Source organism: Lepisosteus oculatus, chromosome 18 (assembly GCF_040954835.1).
Source record: "Lepisosteus oculatus isolate fLepOcu1 chromosome 18, fLepOcu1.hap2, whole genome shotgun sequence".
In the NCBI taxonomy this organism is placed as follows: domain Eukaryota; kingdom Metazoa; phylum Chordata; class Actinopteri; order Semionotiformes; family Lepisosteidae; genus Lepisosteus; species Lepisosteus oculatus.
Window position 1 is genome coordinate 6,832,289 of NC_090713.1, and position 15,170 is coordinate 6,847,458.

The 15,170-nt window shown below is 40.0% G+C and overlaps 1 long non-coding RNA gene across 1 annotated transcript; it reads right to left on the bottom strand.

Moving 5' to 3' along the window:
- Positions 1 to 13,650: 13,650 nt before the first annotated feature.
- On the bottom strand, positions 13,651 to 14,341 carry LOC138224123 (uncharacterized). Its single transcript, XR_011182465.1, has 2 exons — positions 14,188 to 14,341; positions 13,651 to 13,952 (listed from the first exon to the last, which is right to left on the bottom strand). It is a non-coding gene; the product is annotated as an uncharacterized lncRNA (long non-coding RNA).
- Between the last annotated feature and the right edge of the window lie 829 nt (positions 14,342 to 15,170).

Sequence of the window (15,170 nt, forward strand, 5' to 3'; positions counted from 1 at the left end):
TATCTTTCTGGGTTAGGCTGCACTAGTAGCCAGTCAGTGCTAGAAAAACAGGCTTGGTGCTGCGTGATGTGAAAGAGCAAGATGAGCAGTTTAACATTAACACTCCCAGGACAGCAGGACTAGACAGAAAGCAGCTTTATAAGGAGCAGAGGATTATACACAATCAGCTGAGTCCAACTTGAATGGAGTGGAGTGTGGAGAGTCTGGTTAAAGCAGTACTTGGTTTTGTGTGTTCAGGTACAGCAGGATCAATAGTTGAACTAAAAACGTATTTTACAGAGACTGAAGCATGCAAATGCACATATTAAAAACAGTCATGCAACCCACATTTTATATAAGTTTACACTGTCACAAATCCACTTATCAGCTATGTCCGCATTTCACCCAACATAGCTGGAATGGGGTGGAGTGCAGAAAATCTGGTTAAAACTGCACTTGGCTCTGTTTGTTCAGATGCAGCACAATTACTAACTGCACTGACTTAAACACTCTTAATACTTTTGGGGCAATACAAGAGAGGCAAAATGTTCAGTTCAGATCTGACAAAATACCTTGTTATATGTTTGTGGTCCCATGGGACATTCCTCACAGTGTTGAAGGAAAGACATGTTTTATCTATGGGGCTGGAGAGACACTGAAAACTTATTTTAATGTTCATGGGGAGTGTGCTCTCTCTTTGCATGACAGTCTTCTGTTCTTCTATATAACCGACAGTTGAAGGGGTCAGTCCTCTTTCTCAATTGTGTCTGTATTAAAACCTCAAACATTCAGACCCTCAGGTCTAAAGTTTCCAACTCCCTCCCTCTCCTCTTTCTATTCTCTCTTTATTTTTGTATCCAGGTTCCCAACTGGGGGGTAAGTGAAGCTCACTTCTCCAACATCAGGATTCAGGGCCAACATGAACAGTTTAGCATGAACACTCCCAGGACAGCAGGACTAGACAGAGAGCAGCTTTATAAGGAGCAGAGGATGAGATACAATCGGCCGAGCCCTTACTCCACTCAACACAGGTGGAATGGAGTAGAGAGTGGAGAGACTGGTTGAAACTGCCTTGCTAAGATATAGCAGGATTATTAATACCCAGTGAGTTTTAAAGGTTAAACGCACTACAGGAATTAAAACAAAAATTGAACCCAACTTTTTATTGAAGTATTTTTTTTATAGCAGAGGTTGAAATGTAGAAATGCACAGTTACAATGTGTTATGCGCCCTGATAAACCATCATATATTTAAGAATGATGTGTGTAATTATATTAATTCATTTTGGCATCTTTTACTAAAATCTGTTCTCTAGATCTTCTATACCTGGAATACCTGGAGTAGTGGTAGCAGTAGTTAGAACTCTTCTTAATCCTCATCTTCAGTCAATGTTACAGCTCTGCTTAGTGTGGGATTATAGGCACTGTAGCACTGGTGCTATGTATTTACTTGTACAATATAGGCGCTGGAAGTGTTCCTCATACTGTGATAATTGAAAAAACTTAACAATATGAATACTGAAGATTAATGGTGTATCTTACTCTAACCCTTGCTAATCATTGACTTTTAACTTCATGTACTGTAAGGGGTATACAGTATGATCACCAGCTATAATTCCAATGCATGCATATTTTGGACGAGTTGATCAGTATCATAGCATAGTCCTTTACATTAAAGAGATCATAGTAATGACTATGCAGTGGGTGTAAAGCCATGGATTCAGCAATTATTCATGATTATCATTGAAAAGTATTAGTGTGAATACATTCTGTTCACCCTGGGCCTTTGGTGTCATTTTATTCTCAAAGTCCTTCTTATTGATCCTCTTGTGTATGTTTGTAACCAGCACTGGGGAAGTTAGACAACAGTTGTTAAAAACAATTAATTAGTGAATGAATTAAATTAATTACATTATATTAAATGAAAGGTGAGATTCACTTTACAAAACATCTTTTTGTTTCTGGGTTCATTCTATCCCACAGTCTGCATCCCAAGAAACCCTCAGAGATGATTCAGGTCAGGTACATGGGAATAAGCATTGAATATCTGTGTATTGAAAAGACAGAATAAAATCAGAATAAAATTTGAAAAAAAGTAAATTTTTGAAAATCTAAATTTTAAAAAATAAAGTTGCTTCATGAAACTCTGAAAAGTAAATAGGGAGCAGGAACTTGTTTGTCACATCGATTTATCAGCACAGCTCTTTTCCCGAGACAAGAAAGAAGAAAGTGAAGCTCCACTGGAACCCAGAGGTGAAGATTTGAAAATTGGGGAGGGGGGTTTAGGGAAAAATCAAAGCATGGTTTGAAACAGGGATGACCAACATCCACCCCGAACACAAGCTCCATGGCTTGGTAACCCAGACATTTAAGTTTCAAGGAGACTTTTTGCGGAGCAGCAGCAGCAAAGAGAGGACATTAGTTAGCCAATATGATAAAAATGACTTCTTTTTTGTTTTTTGTTTAGCACATTTGAACATTTTCAAAAACTGTCCAATCCCTAGTTTGTCAGGCATTTTTTTTCGCCGTGGGAGTGCTCCCACTTGTGCTGGTTTTAGTGCCTGCTGCCAGGATATTACCCCAGCGCTTTGTCATTAAAATTGGGTTTCCAATAATGTGGAAGTGAACTCTTGTTTTCATGTCTACTATAACAGACATACTGTAATCTCCCTTGCTTTTAACCAAGCATATCATAATTTCTAAGAATGAAAATGATTTAAACTATGTGACACTATCATTCAACGAGAGCACAAAATATCACAAGGATCCTGCAGAGTGCAACAAAGACAGCAAAAAAAAGCCTATGCAATTGATTTGATTGACAGTTATTTATCAGTCAGCGCATTGATATTTCTTTATCACACAGTAAAATGTCAAAATTCCTTCCAGGGTGTGCGTATATCAGAGAATATAACACAGCTTCAAAAGTGTGTCAGCCAATTAGATTTCAGGACCGGAACTATCTTTCTTATAATTAGAATTAAGGTGCAATTAAAGATTTCTAATAATCTTTGTGTACCTTGACCATATAACCTGGTGCCTGCCTGTGTAAATACTCTACATAGGAATGTAGCTAAAACGCTTGTTATCCTTATGATCTCAGCCTAAGAATGACCTGGTGGTTTTCACATGTGGGAAAGTAAGAGAGATGACTTTGTCTTCTGGATAACGATCCTTCCTACAACAGAGGCGATCTAAACTCCCATGATGGATGTCCACTGCTAGTGCCTGGATGTCTAGTTGAGAGCCATAGGTACATCTGGATCTGATCTTTAAAGTCACAGGGCACGTTCAATCACCCAAAGGAAGATCCACCGATGAGTGACCTTTAAGGTGGGCCCTAGTGGTATACCTGATGGCATCTCAGACAATCACCAACTTCTGATGCGATACTACAAAACTGTAACTCAAGTCATTTTCCATTGGTTAACTCACTGACTCAATCTCTTCATCTAAACTGGCAAACTGAATTTTCAACCATGGGACTGCAAGCAGTCCGAGTCAGGACTTAAACTTTTCTCAGAGAAGCCAGGCTGAGAGAGTGTGTCAGTAAAGTGCAGAATTCCAAGATATTCTTCCTGAAACAGAAGAAATATTCTGTTTGTAAACCCAACGCTATCTTCGACGATCAACAAAATCAGACAGCTAGACTCTTTGTCGACATCCAGAATATCCAAGCACACACTGAATAAAAACTATAACACGGAATGACCTAAGTTCCTCTGTTGCCTACCTTGCAGATATCTAGAGGAAAAACTGTGCACAAACTGCTTTAAAAGACCAAAGTAAAATATCATTATTCACATCATAATTCTCAAGAGGTGTGCTATTATTCCAAACACACATTTGATGTTTAGTTCATGATAGTTAATGCATATTCACTTGTGTCTGAGAATATGAATATGATTTAGTTTTACGAGACTGATACAACCTACGAGCTAGACTGTAAAACATTATCATCTCTGCATATTTTAACTCTGAAATTATTAACTCTTTTCTTTGTAATCCCCTTGTAATCAGTCATTCATATCACAGCAGATCATTTCTCAGATGTATTTTGTTACGCTTGTTTGTTATGCACGTATTGATAATACTGTATTAATAAACTGTATGTTGTTTATTCGGAATTCCTGCATGAGACTGTAAATTATGATGTTTGATTGGTTTCTAAAAGTCGTCAAATTGTCACGGGAGCTGGTCCTGACTCCCAGGTAGTGCGTACTTTAGACCCTATGCAGACGCTATAATCCGGAAGTGACTGGAATAAGACCTCAAGGGAAACACAGCAAGAGCAGGACGGGATGACAGATGGGGGGGCGTGACGGCTGTGATCTGATGACAAGTCCTAAGGCAGTCCAAAGGGGAAATCGGGTCACAGTCCAGGGTCCAGGAGCTGGGAGATCCAATCCGAGACAGACAAGATTAAAACCGGAATGGGATCTGGAACAGGAATAGTGACAGGGATTCAGGAGGATAAAAACAGTAATGAGGCCAGGTGCTCCGAGCCCTGGACTCAGCAGGTCAGGATGCCTGATGAAGCCCATGCCGTTGGGTCCCTCCATGATCCGCTGGTATGCGGGCTTCTGGGCGTACGTATTCCAATGCAGAGCGTGGAATAGTGGGAGTGCCAGGCTTTAAATAATAACAAGGAAAACATGGACAGCTGCACATAATGAACTAAAATAGGAAAGGGTCGGAGCGCCCTTTAGAGGAGGGATGACGATCGTGACACAAATCCTCTTGCAATTTGCTGTTACAATTTCTAATTGTAACAGCAAATGAAAACCCCCATCTCCACCACTGTGTATCCCACCATGTGCCCGGTGCTTTGCAGGATAAGCTCTGGGCCACAGAAGCCCTAAATTGGACAAGCAATTATTGAAAGAGTTGTGATATGATGTGAAAAAGGTACAACGAAGGCCTGTTTACTTCTATTCTTTAACCTGTCACAATATATTGGTTTGGTTATTATCAGTTTTTACTTCAGCATGAGAAAAATATTTTATTTCCCTTCATCTTTTCCTCAGCACAGACATATCTGTGTGATCCTACAATTTAAATCTAAATGAATATTATAATATTTTAATTTCCAAGTTGTTGAGAACAGCTCTACTTGCCACCATTTCAGACTACTTCTAAACAAAAAGCTGAGCTCCTCCATGGGCTATGTCCTGTGTCTGTAACGAACAGTTCTTTCCGGACCCTATGCGTACGACACAATCCGACGGAGTGGGGAAACACTGGGAAACGTCATGCAGGAATACGGGGCTGAAGACAGGGGGTCGTGTCCAAGTTGCGCTGGTGCACGGGGGAGGTGTGGCCGAGGCGAACAATCCCAAAGAGTAATCCTTAGAGTATCCAAAAACACACGAGAAAGTCCAAAACCAGAAGATCCATTAGAAGAAGGAATTAAAAACCATGAAGGCCGGGTCGGAACCGGCGGACGGGGAACAGGAACGGGAACAGGAACAGAGATTAAAACCTTAACGGGACCAGGCGCTTCCAGGTCCCGGACTCGCACGATATGGAAATCAGATGCAGAGCCCGGATGAGCGTCAGCGCCTGGCTTTTAAGGTGGGCTGGGAATAGGGAGCAGGTGCATAGAATAAAGTCTTAAGTGAAAGGGCTGGAGCACCCTTAAGGAGGGGGAACTATAATTGTGACAGTGTCATTACTTTCAGCCTCAGCTTCAGGTCGCAGCTGACCTGCTGAGGGAGTTATTTCTATGTGTGTAACACTGGAGGGAGAGACAGCTATTATTGAGCTCATGGTAACTCTGACAGTAACAATCTGTTGCATCTTCAGCCTGTACTCTTGTGATGGTCAGAGTGAAGTCAGTCCCAGATCCACTAACCCTGAAATGCTCTGGGAATCCAGACTGACAGGTAGTCGCTCCATAGATCAGGAGTTTAGGAGCTTCTTCAGCTTTCTGTCGATACCAGGCTAGTCTGTGCTTGGAGTCATAAACTTACACTGCTGTTCACCGGATTACGAAATAAAAAAAATCAAACAGCATATGGTAAAATATTGGGAACAATTCATTAAACACTTATTTACATAATTTAAACTTTCAGTGTTTTTTTTTTGTTTTACACTTAATAATTAATTATTAGCACTTTAACTATATTGATTTCAGCACAAATGCTTCATTTGTGAACTGAGATAGATGAGTCAAACATCCTCTTATAGTTTGTAACATGTTTTTATGTTCTTCTGACTGTATCTAGAAGGAGCTGTTGTTATTTAACACTATACAGGCACTTACAGTAGCTAGTTATCTAGTTACCTGCATTTACATACTAGGAGACACAGTAGTGATACCTTCTGGTGCAGTTTTAGAGTCAGGGGCAGGAGCTAAGACTTCTCTGTCTCTGTCTGCAAGTCATGTAATTGAAAGACACTGCAGACTGCTAGTTTACTTTTAGATTATGTTTGTTTCTGTTTGCATACAATAATCTTGCTGTATCTGAACACAAAGAGACAAGACTGTCAATTCCATGAGGAGTATAGTCTTTGGTCTCTTCTGCCCAAAGTGAAAAAAGACCCTATGCATAGTGGCGGAACAGGGTTTAGCCCGGGTTCAGCTGTCCAGGAAATGCTATATAGAAACCTATGCCCTCAGGCCACGGACATGGAGCGACCTGGTGCTAGGCGAGTCTCAAGAAATTCTAAACCTCAATGCTGTGTGAGGAGGAAAGTGTGACCCAGAAATATATAGCCTCAGACAAAGACACAGCGGATGGACAAGCAAAGTACAGGGAACTAGGGACAGGACAGAGTAGGAGCGCCCTCCAGATGTAGAGGGCATGACAATATCAGGACACAATGTTGTGTTGCAGATTTCCCTAGGGGGATTGGAGCTGCCTGACAAGTCCACCTCCATTTTCATTAATATTTAATTTATACGGCTCTTCTCTTGACACTCAAAGAGCTTTACAGGGAATGGGGACTCCCCTCCACCGCCACCAAAGTGTAGCCTCACCTGGATGATGCAACAGCAGCCAAAGTGTCCCAGGAGGAGGCCATGATGAGTAGAGGACATGGGAAATTTAGGTAGGATGCCAGGGGTAACACCCCTACTCTTTTCAATAAACACGCTGAGATTTTTAATGACCATAGAGAGTCAGCACCTTGTTAAGGTCTCATCCGAAGAACGGCTCCTTTGTACAGTATATGTTGACTGTCACTATACTGGGGCATTAGGACCCACACAGACCACAGAGTTAGCTCCCCCTACTGGTCCAATTTTCACCTTTCCAGCAGTAACCTTCTTCTCTTCCAGGAGTTACAGGGTGATATAGCTGATATACTGTATCTCAGACTGTGTCTAAGTGTACATAATGTAAACCCAGAGAGCAGTGTGTGCCTAAATGTTTCTGATGTAAACCCAGAGATCAGTATTTGTATGATCTTAGAGCTTAGAGCTGACAATGCTAATGGTGGTGCCCACTACGTTCAAAACTGGCAAATTAACTTCAATAGCTAGTTAACTATAGTATAAGTGGAACGATGGTTTGTGACATAGAGTCCCTAGTTGGCAATAGGAAACTGTGGAGAGACTGTAGTTATAGGACTAAACCACTTGGGGTCGCAAGTGAAGGGTTGACAGGGGTGGATGAGGTTCTCAGCTGAGTGTGGTCAGCAGAGTAAGGCTGATTAATCTCTAAAGAGGTCTGAGGCACAGCCCTTTATAAACATGCTCTTTTCACGACAATGATAGACAGAGTCAGCCTGGACATGAGTATTTTTGACAGCTTCTGTGTTGAAAGAACTAAAAATCAATTATGCAATCTCACGTTTTAGAGAATTCAGCCCTTAGCCAGCCAAGGGAAGACAGATCGAACCTCTGTCTGAGTCATAAACTGTGCAGCCCTAATTAAACAAAAAGCCTGTATTTACTGTAAGTGTTTAGCTTAAGTAAAATGTGATTTTAAGTAAAAGCTGTTTATTAATATTCCAATAGCTGTAGAATATGAAATACAAACTGTGTATTTGCAAACTTCAGTCTCTGTTAAACATGGTATCACCTCCACCAGTAATGTGTCTAAACACACAGAGCCAAGTGCTGATTTAACCAAACTCTCAACACCCCAATCCATTCATGCTATGCTGAATGGAAAAAGGTTTCAGCTGATTGTGTCTCATTCTCATTTCCTTATAGAGCTGCTCTCTGTCTAGTCCTGTGGTTCTGGGAGTGTTCATGCTAAACTGTTAATCTTTTTCTGTCACAACAAACACCACCAAGCCTGTGTTTCCAGCACTGACTGGCTACAAGTGCTGCTAAAGCCAGGAAGACAATTTGCATAGAAAAGACACTTTGCATTGGCAGTACATGCTCTGGGAGTGTTTATAGCCCTGTGAGTTTAACACTTCAAGACTGAGAGCTGCCCTTCAGGGAAACACAACCCACAGCAACAATGACCTTCATCACTATTTTCATCTGGACACTCCTAATCTCTGCTCGAGGTAGGAATGGGTCTGAAATATTTGATGAACGTAGTTTACAACTATAGGTAAAAATGAAATGTTTTGTATAAAACAGGAAATCAATTAAATTTTTTAATGATATTTTAATGATATTTACTACTTTCTCATTTGCAGAATCCAGAGGACAGGTAACTGTGACTCAGACTCCAGCAATGAAATCTGTTCTCCCTGGACAGACAGTCACTGTGAACTGTAAGACCAGTGCAGCACTATACAACAACAGATTCCTAGCCTGGTACCAAAAGAAAGTTGGAGAAACTAATAAATTCCTGATTTATGCAGCAACTATGTCAGACTGGGATCCCAGAGCGTTTCAGTGGCAGTGGATCTGGGACTGACTTCACTCTGACCATCACAGGAGTCCAGGCTGTTATTAATACTATTAGTAATATCTTCGGTAAAGGCTTTTATGCATAAAATATTTCTGCATCATTAAAATATTTATGATAAAGGTAGGTTGTGCACTTTTGTCTAACTGAGCAATCGTACTCTCATAAAATATACCAACTTCTTAATGACTGATGATTAACATGCTGTAATACACAGTTTAAATTTAAAAGCTTAAATGCTGTACATGAGAGGTTAAGCTGTATTGGCTCCACCTGGCGGTTTTACAAGGTGATTCCAGATACTTTCCGGCATGACGTTAAATGATGCGATACACCGGGTGATACCGCGTTTTGATGCGACACGCCACCGAGGTATACCACGAAATACCCCACCCGTTTTGAATGGCTGCATCTGTATATTCTCATGTATGGTTAGAATGTGTTCATTGTCTTCCAATGAAAGACAAGTTCCTTTTCGCCGAAGTCGGGAGACATTAGAAGCTTGCCACACCCGGACTGTTAAACCAACGCATTAGCACGGTAAAGCTATCCCATTGAGGAGCCGGGCAATAATTGTTGCGTTCCTTGATTTTCTGATCTGCAAGGCCATTTGGCTACAGCAAATGTGAATTCTGTCTGGCATTGCCAGATTGTGAAAAAATAAAAGTATTTAAATCAAGATATGGGTATACAGGTACAGACTTCAAGCTGCACCACTGAATCGCTTTGGTAAGGAGACGGACTGTGGCCAAATCATGAAGACTCTCTCACACCAAATAATGAAGATGAAAAGAAACGGGAAGTCAACACGAGACATTGTACAGTATTTGCGTTAGTCTGACATCGATAAGAAGAGTGCGCAGAAGGCTTGGGTGGAGATACAAAAAAAACAACACATGCCCCATTATAAGGGTAAAAAACAAAGAGGAAAGACTCAAACAAGTGCTCCAATGGATTGAACAGGGGGAGACATTTCATGATGTACTTTTCACCGATGAAACAACAGTTGCTCTGGAACAGTTTTCAACAATGTCATTTTGTAAAAAGGGGAGAGATGTGGATTGTTGACCGGGGCGGGAGACATTCGGGAATGTGAGTCTGATAAAGAAGGAATAAAAGCATTTTATTAAAAACGCATTTGCGTTTGTCTGGGTGCTGACAAAGTAAAAAACAATTACTTTTTGACAATGAAAAACTGTGTGTGTCTCTGTCTCTCTCGTGTTTCGAAATCCTGTGGCTTTTGAAATTTACTGGGGGTGGACCACATCGGTAAATTTCGATGGGTCCAGAGGCAAAAGTGCCATGCTTTGCAATCTCCGAGAAACCATTAGTAGCATGGTGAATCGGAGAATCTCAACACTTACTTTGTGCGACTGGAAAAGAATTTGTGATCGAATCAACGAAATACTTCGAAGAAGGAGGCGCTCTTTTCCCCTAGTCTAACAGTATGTCCAGAAACAAAACATTCCTGTTAAACAAGAGGAATGTAAAAAACAAAATGGTACAAAAGTAAAAAAAACAATTTCTTTTTGACAGTGAAAACCGGTGTGTGTGTGTCTCTCTCTCTCTGCTGGCGCATGGGTGTGGTGGGGTGCTGTGCCAGCCGTACAAAAAATTAAAGTGTCCCTTTCCATTCAATGGGTGTCTGAGTCGCTGTGTTCCAATGTCATCGAGCTAAAGCCAGCACAAAGCAAGAACTGATCAATGCGATTTACAAATTCTGGGAGAAATAACTGACCGAACAAAATTGCAACCATTTTATTAACAGGCTGTTTCGTGTTCTTCCTAGGATTTCATGATGTACTTGAGTGGGGGCGGGGCGGGGTGGGGGGGGACATTCGGGAATGTGAGTCTGATTAAGAATGAATAAAGCATTTTATTTAAAACGCGTTTGCGTTTGTCTGGGTGCTGACAAATTAAAAAACAATTACTTTTTGACAATGAAAAGCTGTGTCTCTCTCTCTCCGCTGGCATTTGTAATTTAATTAATTAATTGCTTACACTAATATAGCACTTTATCTGGACACTCCACTCAAAGCGTAATCATTTTTATTTTTAAATACATTTTAGCAAAGTCATGTACCATAAAAGTATGGTAATTAATACTTTCGCTGGAGTTTAAATAAAGTCGATGTTTTCTCTTTTTGGCTAGACTTTACTATCTAGCCATGAGATAAACAATAGTTTGTCATTAAACAACTTTATGTTTATTAATCTTCCTTGTTATGCACAGTGAGAATGATAATGTAATGAGAATTAATTTAATCACAGAGTGCTCATAAATTGTGCTAGGAAGAAAACAGATAGGTGTTCTGTAAGGTCACATACAGTATAAACAGGTTTTCAATGGAAAGAATGATAGTGTAACGATGACGGACACAAAAACTCAAACTTGCGGAGTTAAAAGCTGCCTTTCTTTTCTTCTCTGTCACCCACCGCCTGCCTGCCGGCTGTCCCGCGCCCCACCCAGAGAGATCTCTTTGATTAAATTAATTCCCATTACATTACCATTCCCACTGTGCATAACAAGGAAGATTAATAAACAGAAGGTTGTTTAATGACAATCTATTGTATATCTCATGGCAATAAAGTCAAGTCTACCCTAAAAAAAGTCAAGTCTAAGTGTCACATGCTACTATTTGTGCATGAACATAGTCATACTGTTACATATTTCTTTAGATATGTGATTGCATGTTTTTGTTAAATCCCTGGCGGGACCGGGCATCCATAAGAATCAAGTTAAAGGTTTCATTGCGCTTTGACAGAAACCAAAGAGAAAAGAGAACAACTTTTTGTTTAAGAGAAGAGCCACAGGATGGGCTGGATTTGAACACACAATTTCTGGTTTACAAGGCAGGAACATAGACCACAGTACCACCAGCAAAGGTCACATGAGAAGCGGTGAAACAGCCCTACACATACAGAATCAACAGACGTTGTACAGCATGTACTACTGCGTTGCAGTATATGAATATAATTATATCATTATTAATTTCTTTAGATACGCGATTCCATATTATATTAGCAGAAAAGCTTAAAACTACCACTTTTTATACCTGCTATTTCACATGTTAGTTAAAGACTTCGATGCTTAAAATGTTTAGGGAGAAATGGAATACTGGTGTGTATTTTTTCTTTAAAGTACCGATTCCTGGAATCTGAGTGGCTGACACCCTTCTGAAGTGGTACCATAATCTCTGGTATACGGAAAAGAAAGCGTAGATAAAAAAGCTTGGATTCTCATGTATCTTATACAAGTATCTTTTAATACAGTCTTTGCTGTGCTCTTGAGGATCCTTGTGATATTTTGCGCTCTGGTTGAATGATGCGTTGCAGTTTAAATAATTTTCGTTGTTAGACATTATGAAACGTTCTGTTAAAAGCAAGGGAGTTTTTATTATTGTTATTGTTGTTATCAAAAATGACTTAGAATCGATCATGTTGTGATATTTTGAAATAAAAAAGTCAATTGATTGTCCATAATATTGCTATTCTATCTTTTCGAAGAAATGTTTGTTAAAAGAGAAGTCCAGCACCAGCTGGATTTGAACACACAACCCAACAGTTAGTAGTCAGGCATGTAGACCAGTAGACTACAAGGGAAGTCACATGAAAAGAGAAGCGAAACAGCCCTACACAGCCCTGTCTCAGTACTCTAGTCATATCGTAATTAAAATCTTTAGATATGCGATTCCATATTATATTCCCTTTTAATCAAATTCTAAAAGTATGCTTGTTGAATCCGGTATCTCTTTAGTTAAAGACTTCGATGCTTAAAATGTTTAGGGAGAAATGGAATACTGGTGTGTAGTTTTTCTTTAAAGTACCAAGACCAGCCATATGCTGTATATTTATGTTCCAAAATTAATATCGTTTATGGCCTTCACACACGTTACAGTATGCTCCTATTCTTTTTATGCTCAGCTACTAAGATTTCCCTTCAGTGGTTAAATTCAATATCTACAACGGGCACAGTAAAGACGTTTACTGTAAGTCTTTCTACGACAGACCAACTGTCGGTCAACCAATCACGTACCGCGGTACCCCGCGTCATCTTGCATCATGATGCGCGACGCCGTAGCCAATTACCTCAGGTACGTGTCTGTACCGCGCACTTTGAATGGCTGCATCTGTACTGAAGTCTGAAACAGAATATGAGAAAAGGAGATTATTAATATTACAGAATTACTCTAGGCTGATGGCAATATCACTGTCATAACACTTCTCCTGTCATTTTGACTCTCTACTTTGACTCTCTACTTTGGATGAGTCGTTGCTGCGCTCTTGGGGTAATTTTGGTCAACTGGCCCCTCCTGGGATGGTTCACCACTGTTCCATGTTTTCGCCATTTGTGGATAATGGCTCTCACTGTGGTTCGCTGGAGTCCCAAAGCTTTAGAAATGGCTTTATAACCTTTTCCAAACTGATAAATCTCAATTACTCTGTTTCTCATTTGTTCCCATAATTTCTTTGGATCGCAGTATGATGTCTAGCTTTTGAGGATCTTTCGGCCTACTTCACTTTGTCAGGCAGGTCCTATTTAAGTGATTTCTTGATTGAGAACAGGTGTGGCAGTAATCAGGCCTGGGTGTAGCTAGAGAAATTGAACTCAGCTATCCAAAGATGTGATAAACCACAGTTGATTTATGTTTTAACAGGGGGAGTAATCACTTTTTCACACAGGGCTATGTGGGTTTGGATTTTTTTTCCCTTAATAATAAAAACCTTCATTTAAAAACTGCATTTTGTGTTTCCTTGTGTTATCTTTGTCTAAAACTTCAATTTGTTTGACGATCTGAAACATTTCAGTGTGACAAACATGAAAAAAAATTAGAAATCAGGAAGGGGTCAAACACTTTTTCACACCACTGTATATACAGTATATATTTTATTGAAGTTCAGTTTGTTTGTGTGCCTCTTCAGCCTGGACTCCTGTGATGGTCACTGCCACTGCCACTGAAATGCTCTGGGATCCCAGTCCGACGGGTAGTTGCAAGATAGATCAGGAGTTTAGGAGCTTTTCCAGCTTTCTGTTGGTACCAGCTGAGGCGATCATTATTGTACACTGCAGGACTGGTCTTACAGCTAACAGTGACTGTCTGTCCTGGAGCAGTCAATATTGTAGGAGCGTGGGTCACAAAAATCTGTCCACTAGATTCTGAAAATGAAGAAAACATTGCAAAAAGTGGGAAAGTATTGAAAATACCAATTTATTCTGTAAATCAGTAATACATTATATGATAGACATACAGTATGAAAACAGAATAAATTAATAAGATATTTATTATGATGCTTTAATATTTTTTATTTTTAAATTAACATAAATCTTGATTTCTTCTTCACATAATACAAAAATGTTTTAAATTCTATAAAATATCCAAACCCATTCCTACCCTGATCAGTGATGAGGAGTGTCCAGATAAATATGATGAAGAAAGTCATTGTTCCTGTGGGTTCTGTTACCATGAAGCGCAGCTCTCAGTCTGGAAGTGTTAAACTCACAAGGCTATAAACACTCCCAGAAGTGTCTTCTATGCAAATTATCTTTCTGGGTTAGGCTGCACTAGTAGCCAGTCAGTGCTAGAAAAACAGGCTTGGTGCTGCGTGATGTGACAGAGCAAGATGAGCAGTTTAACATTAACACTCCCAGGACAGCAGGACTAGACAGAAAGCAGCTTTATAAGGAGCAGAGGATTATACACAATCAGCTGAGTCCAACTTGAATGGAGTGGAGTGTGGAGAGTCTGGTTAAAGCAGTACTTGGTTTTGTGTGTTCAGGTACAGCAGGATCAATAGTTGAACTAAAAACGTATTTTACAGAGACTGAAGCATGCAAATGCACATATTAAAAACAGTCATGCAACCCACATTTTATATAAGTTTACACTGTCACAAATCCACTTATCAGCTATGTCCGCATTTCACCCAACATAGCTGGAATGGGGTGGAGTGCAGAAAATCTGGTTAAAACTGCACTTGGCTCTGTTTGTTCAGATGCAGCACAATTACTAACTGCACTGACTTAAACACTCTTAATACTTTTGGGGCAATACAAGAGAGGCAAAATGTTCAGTTCAGATCTGACAAAATACCTTGTTATATGTTTGTGGTCCCATGGGACATTCCTCACAGTGTTGAAGGAAAGACATGTTTTATCTATGGGGCTGGAGAGACACTGAAAACTTATTTTAATGTTCATGGTGAGTGTGCTCTCTCTTTGCATGACAGTCTTCTGTTCTTCTATATAACCGACAGTTGAAGGGGTCAGTCCTCTTTCTCAATTGTGTCTGTATTAAAACCTCAAACATTCAGACCCTCAGGTCTAAAGTTTCCAACTCCCTCCCTCTCCTCTTTCTATTCTCTCTTTATTTTTGTA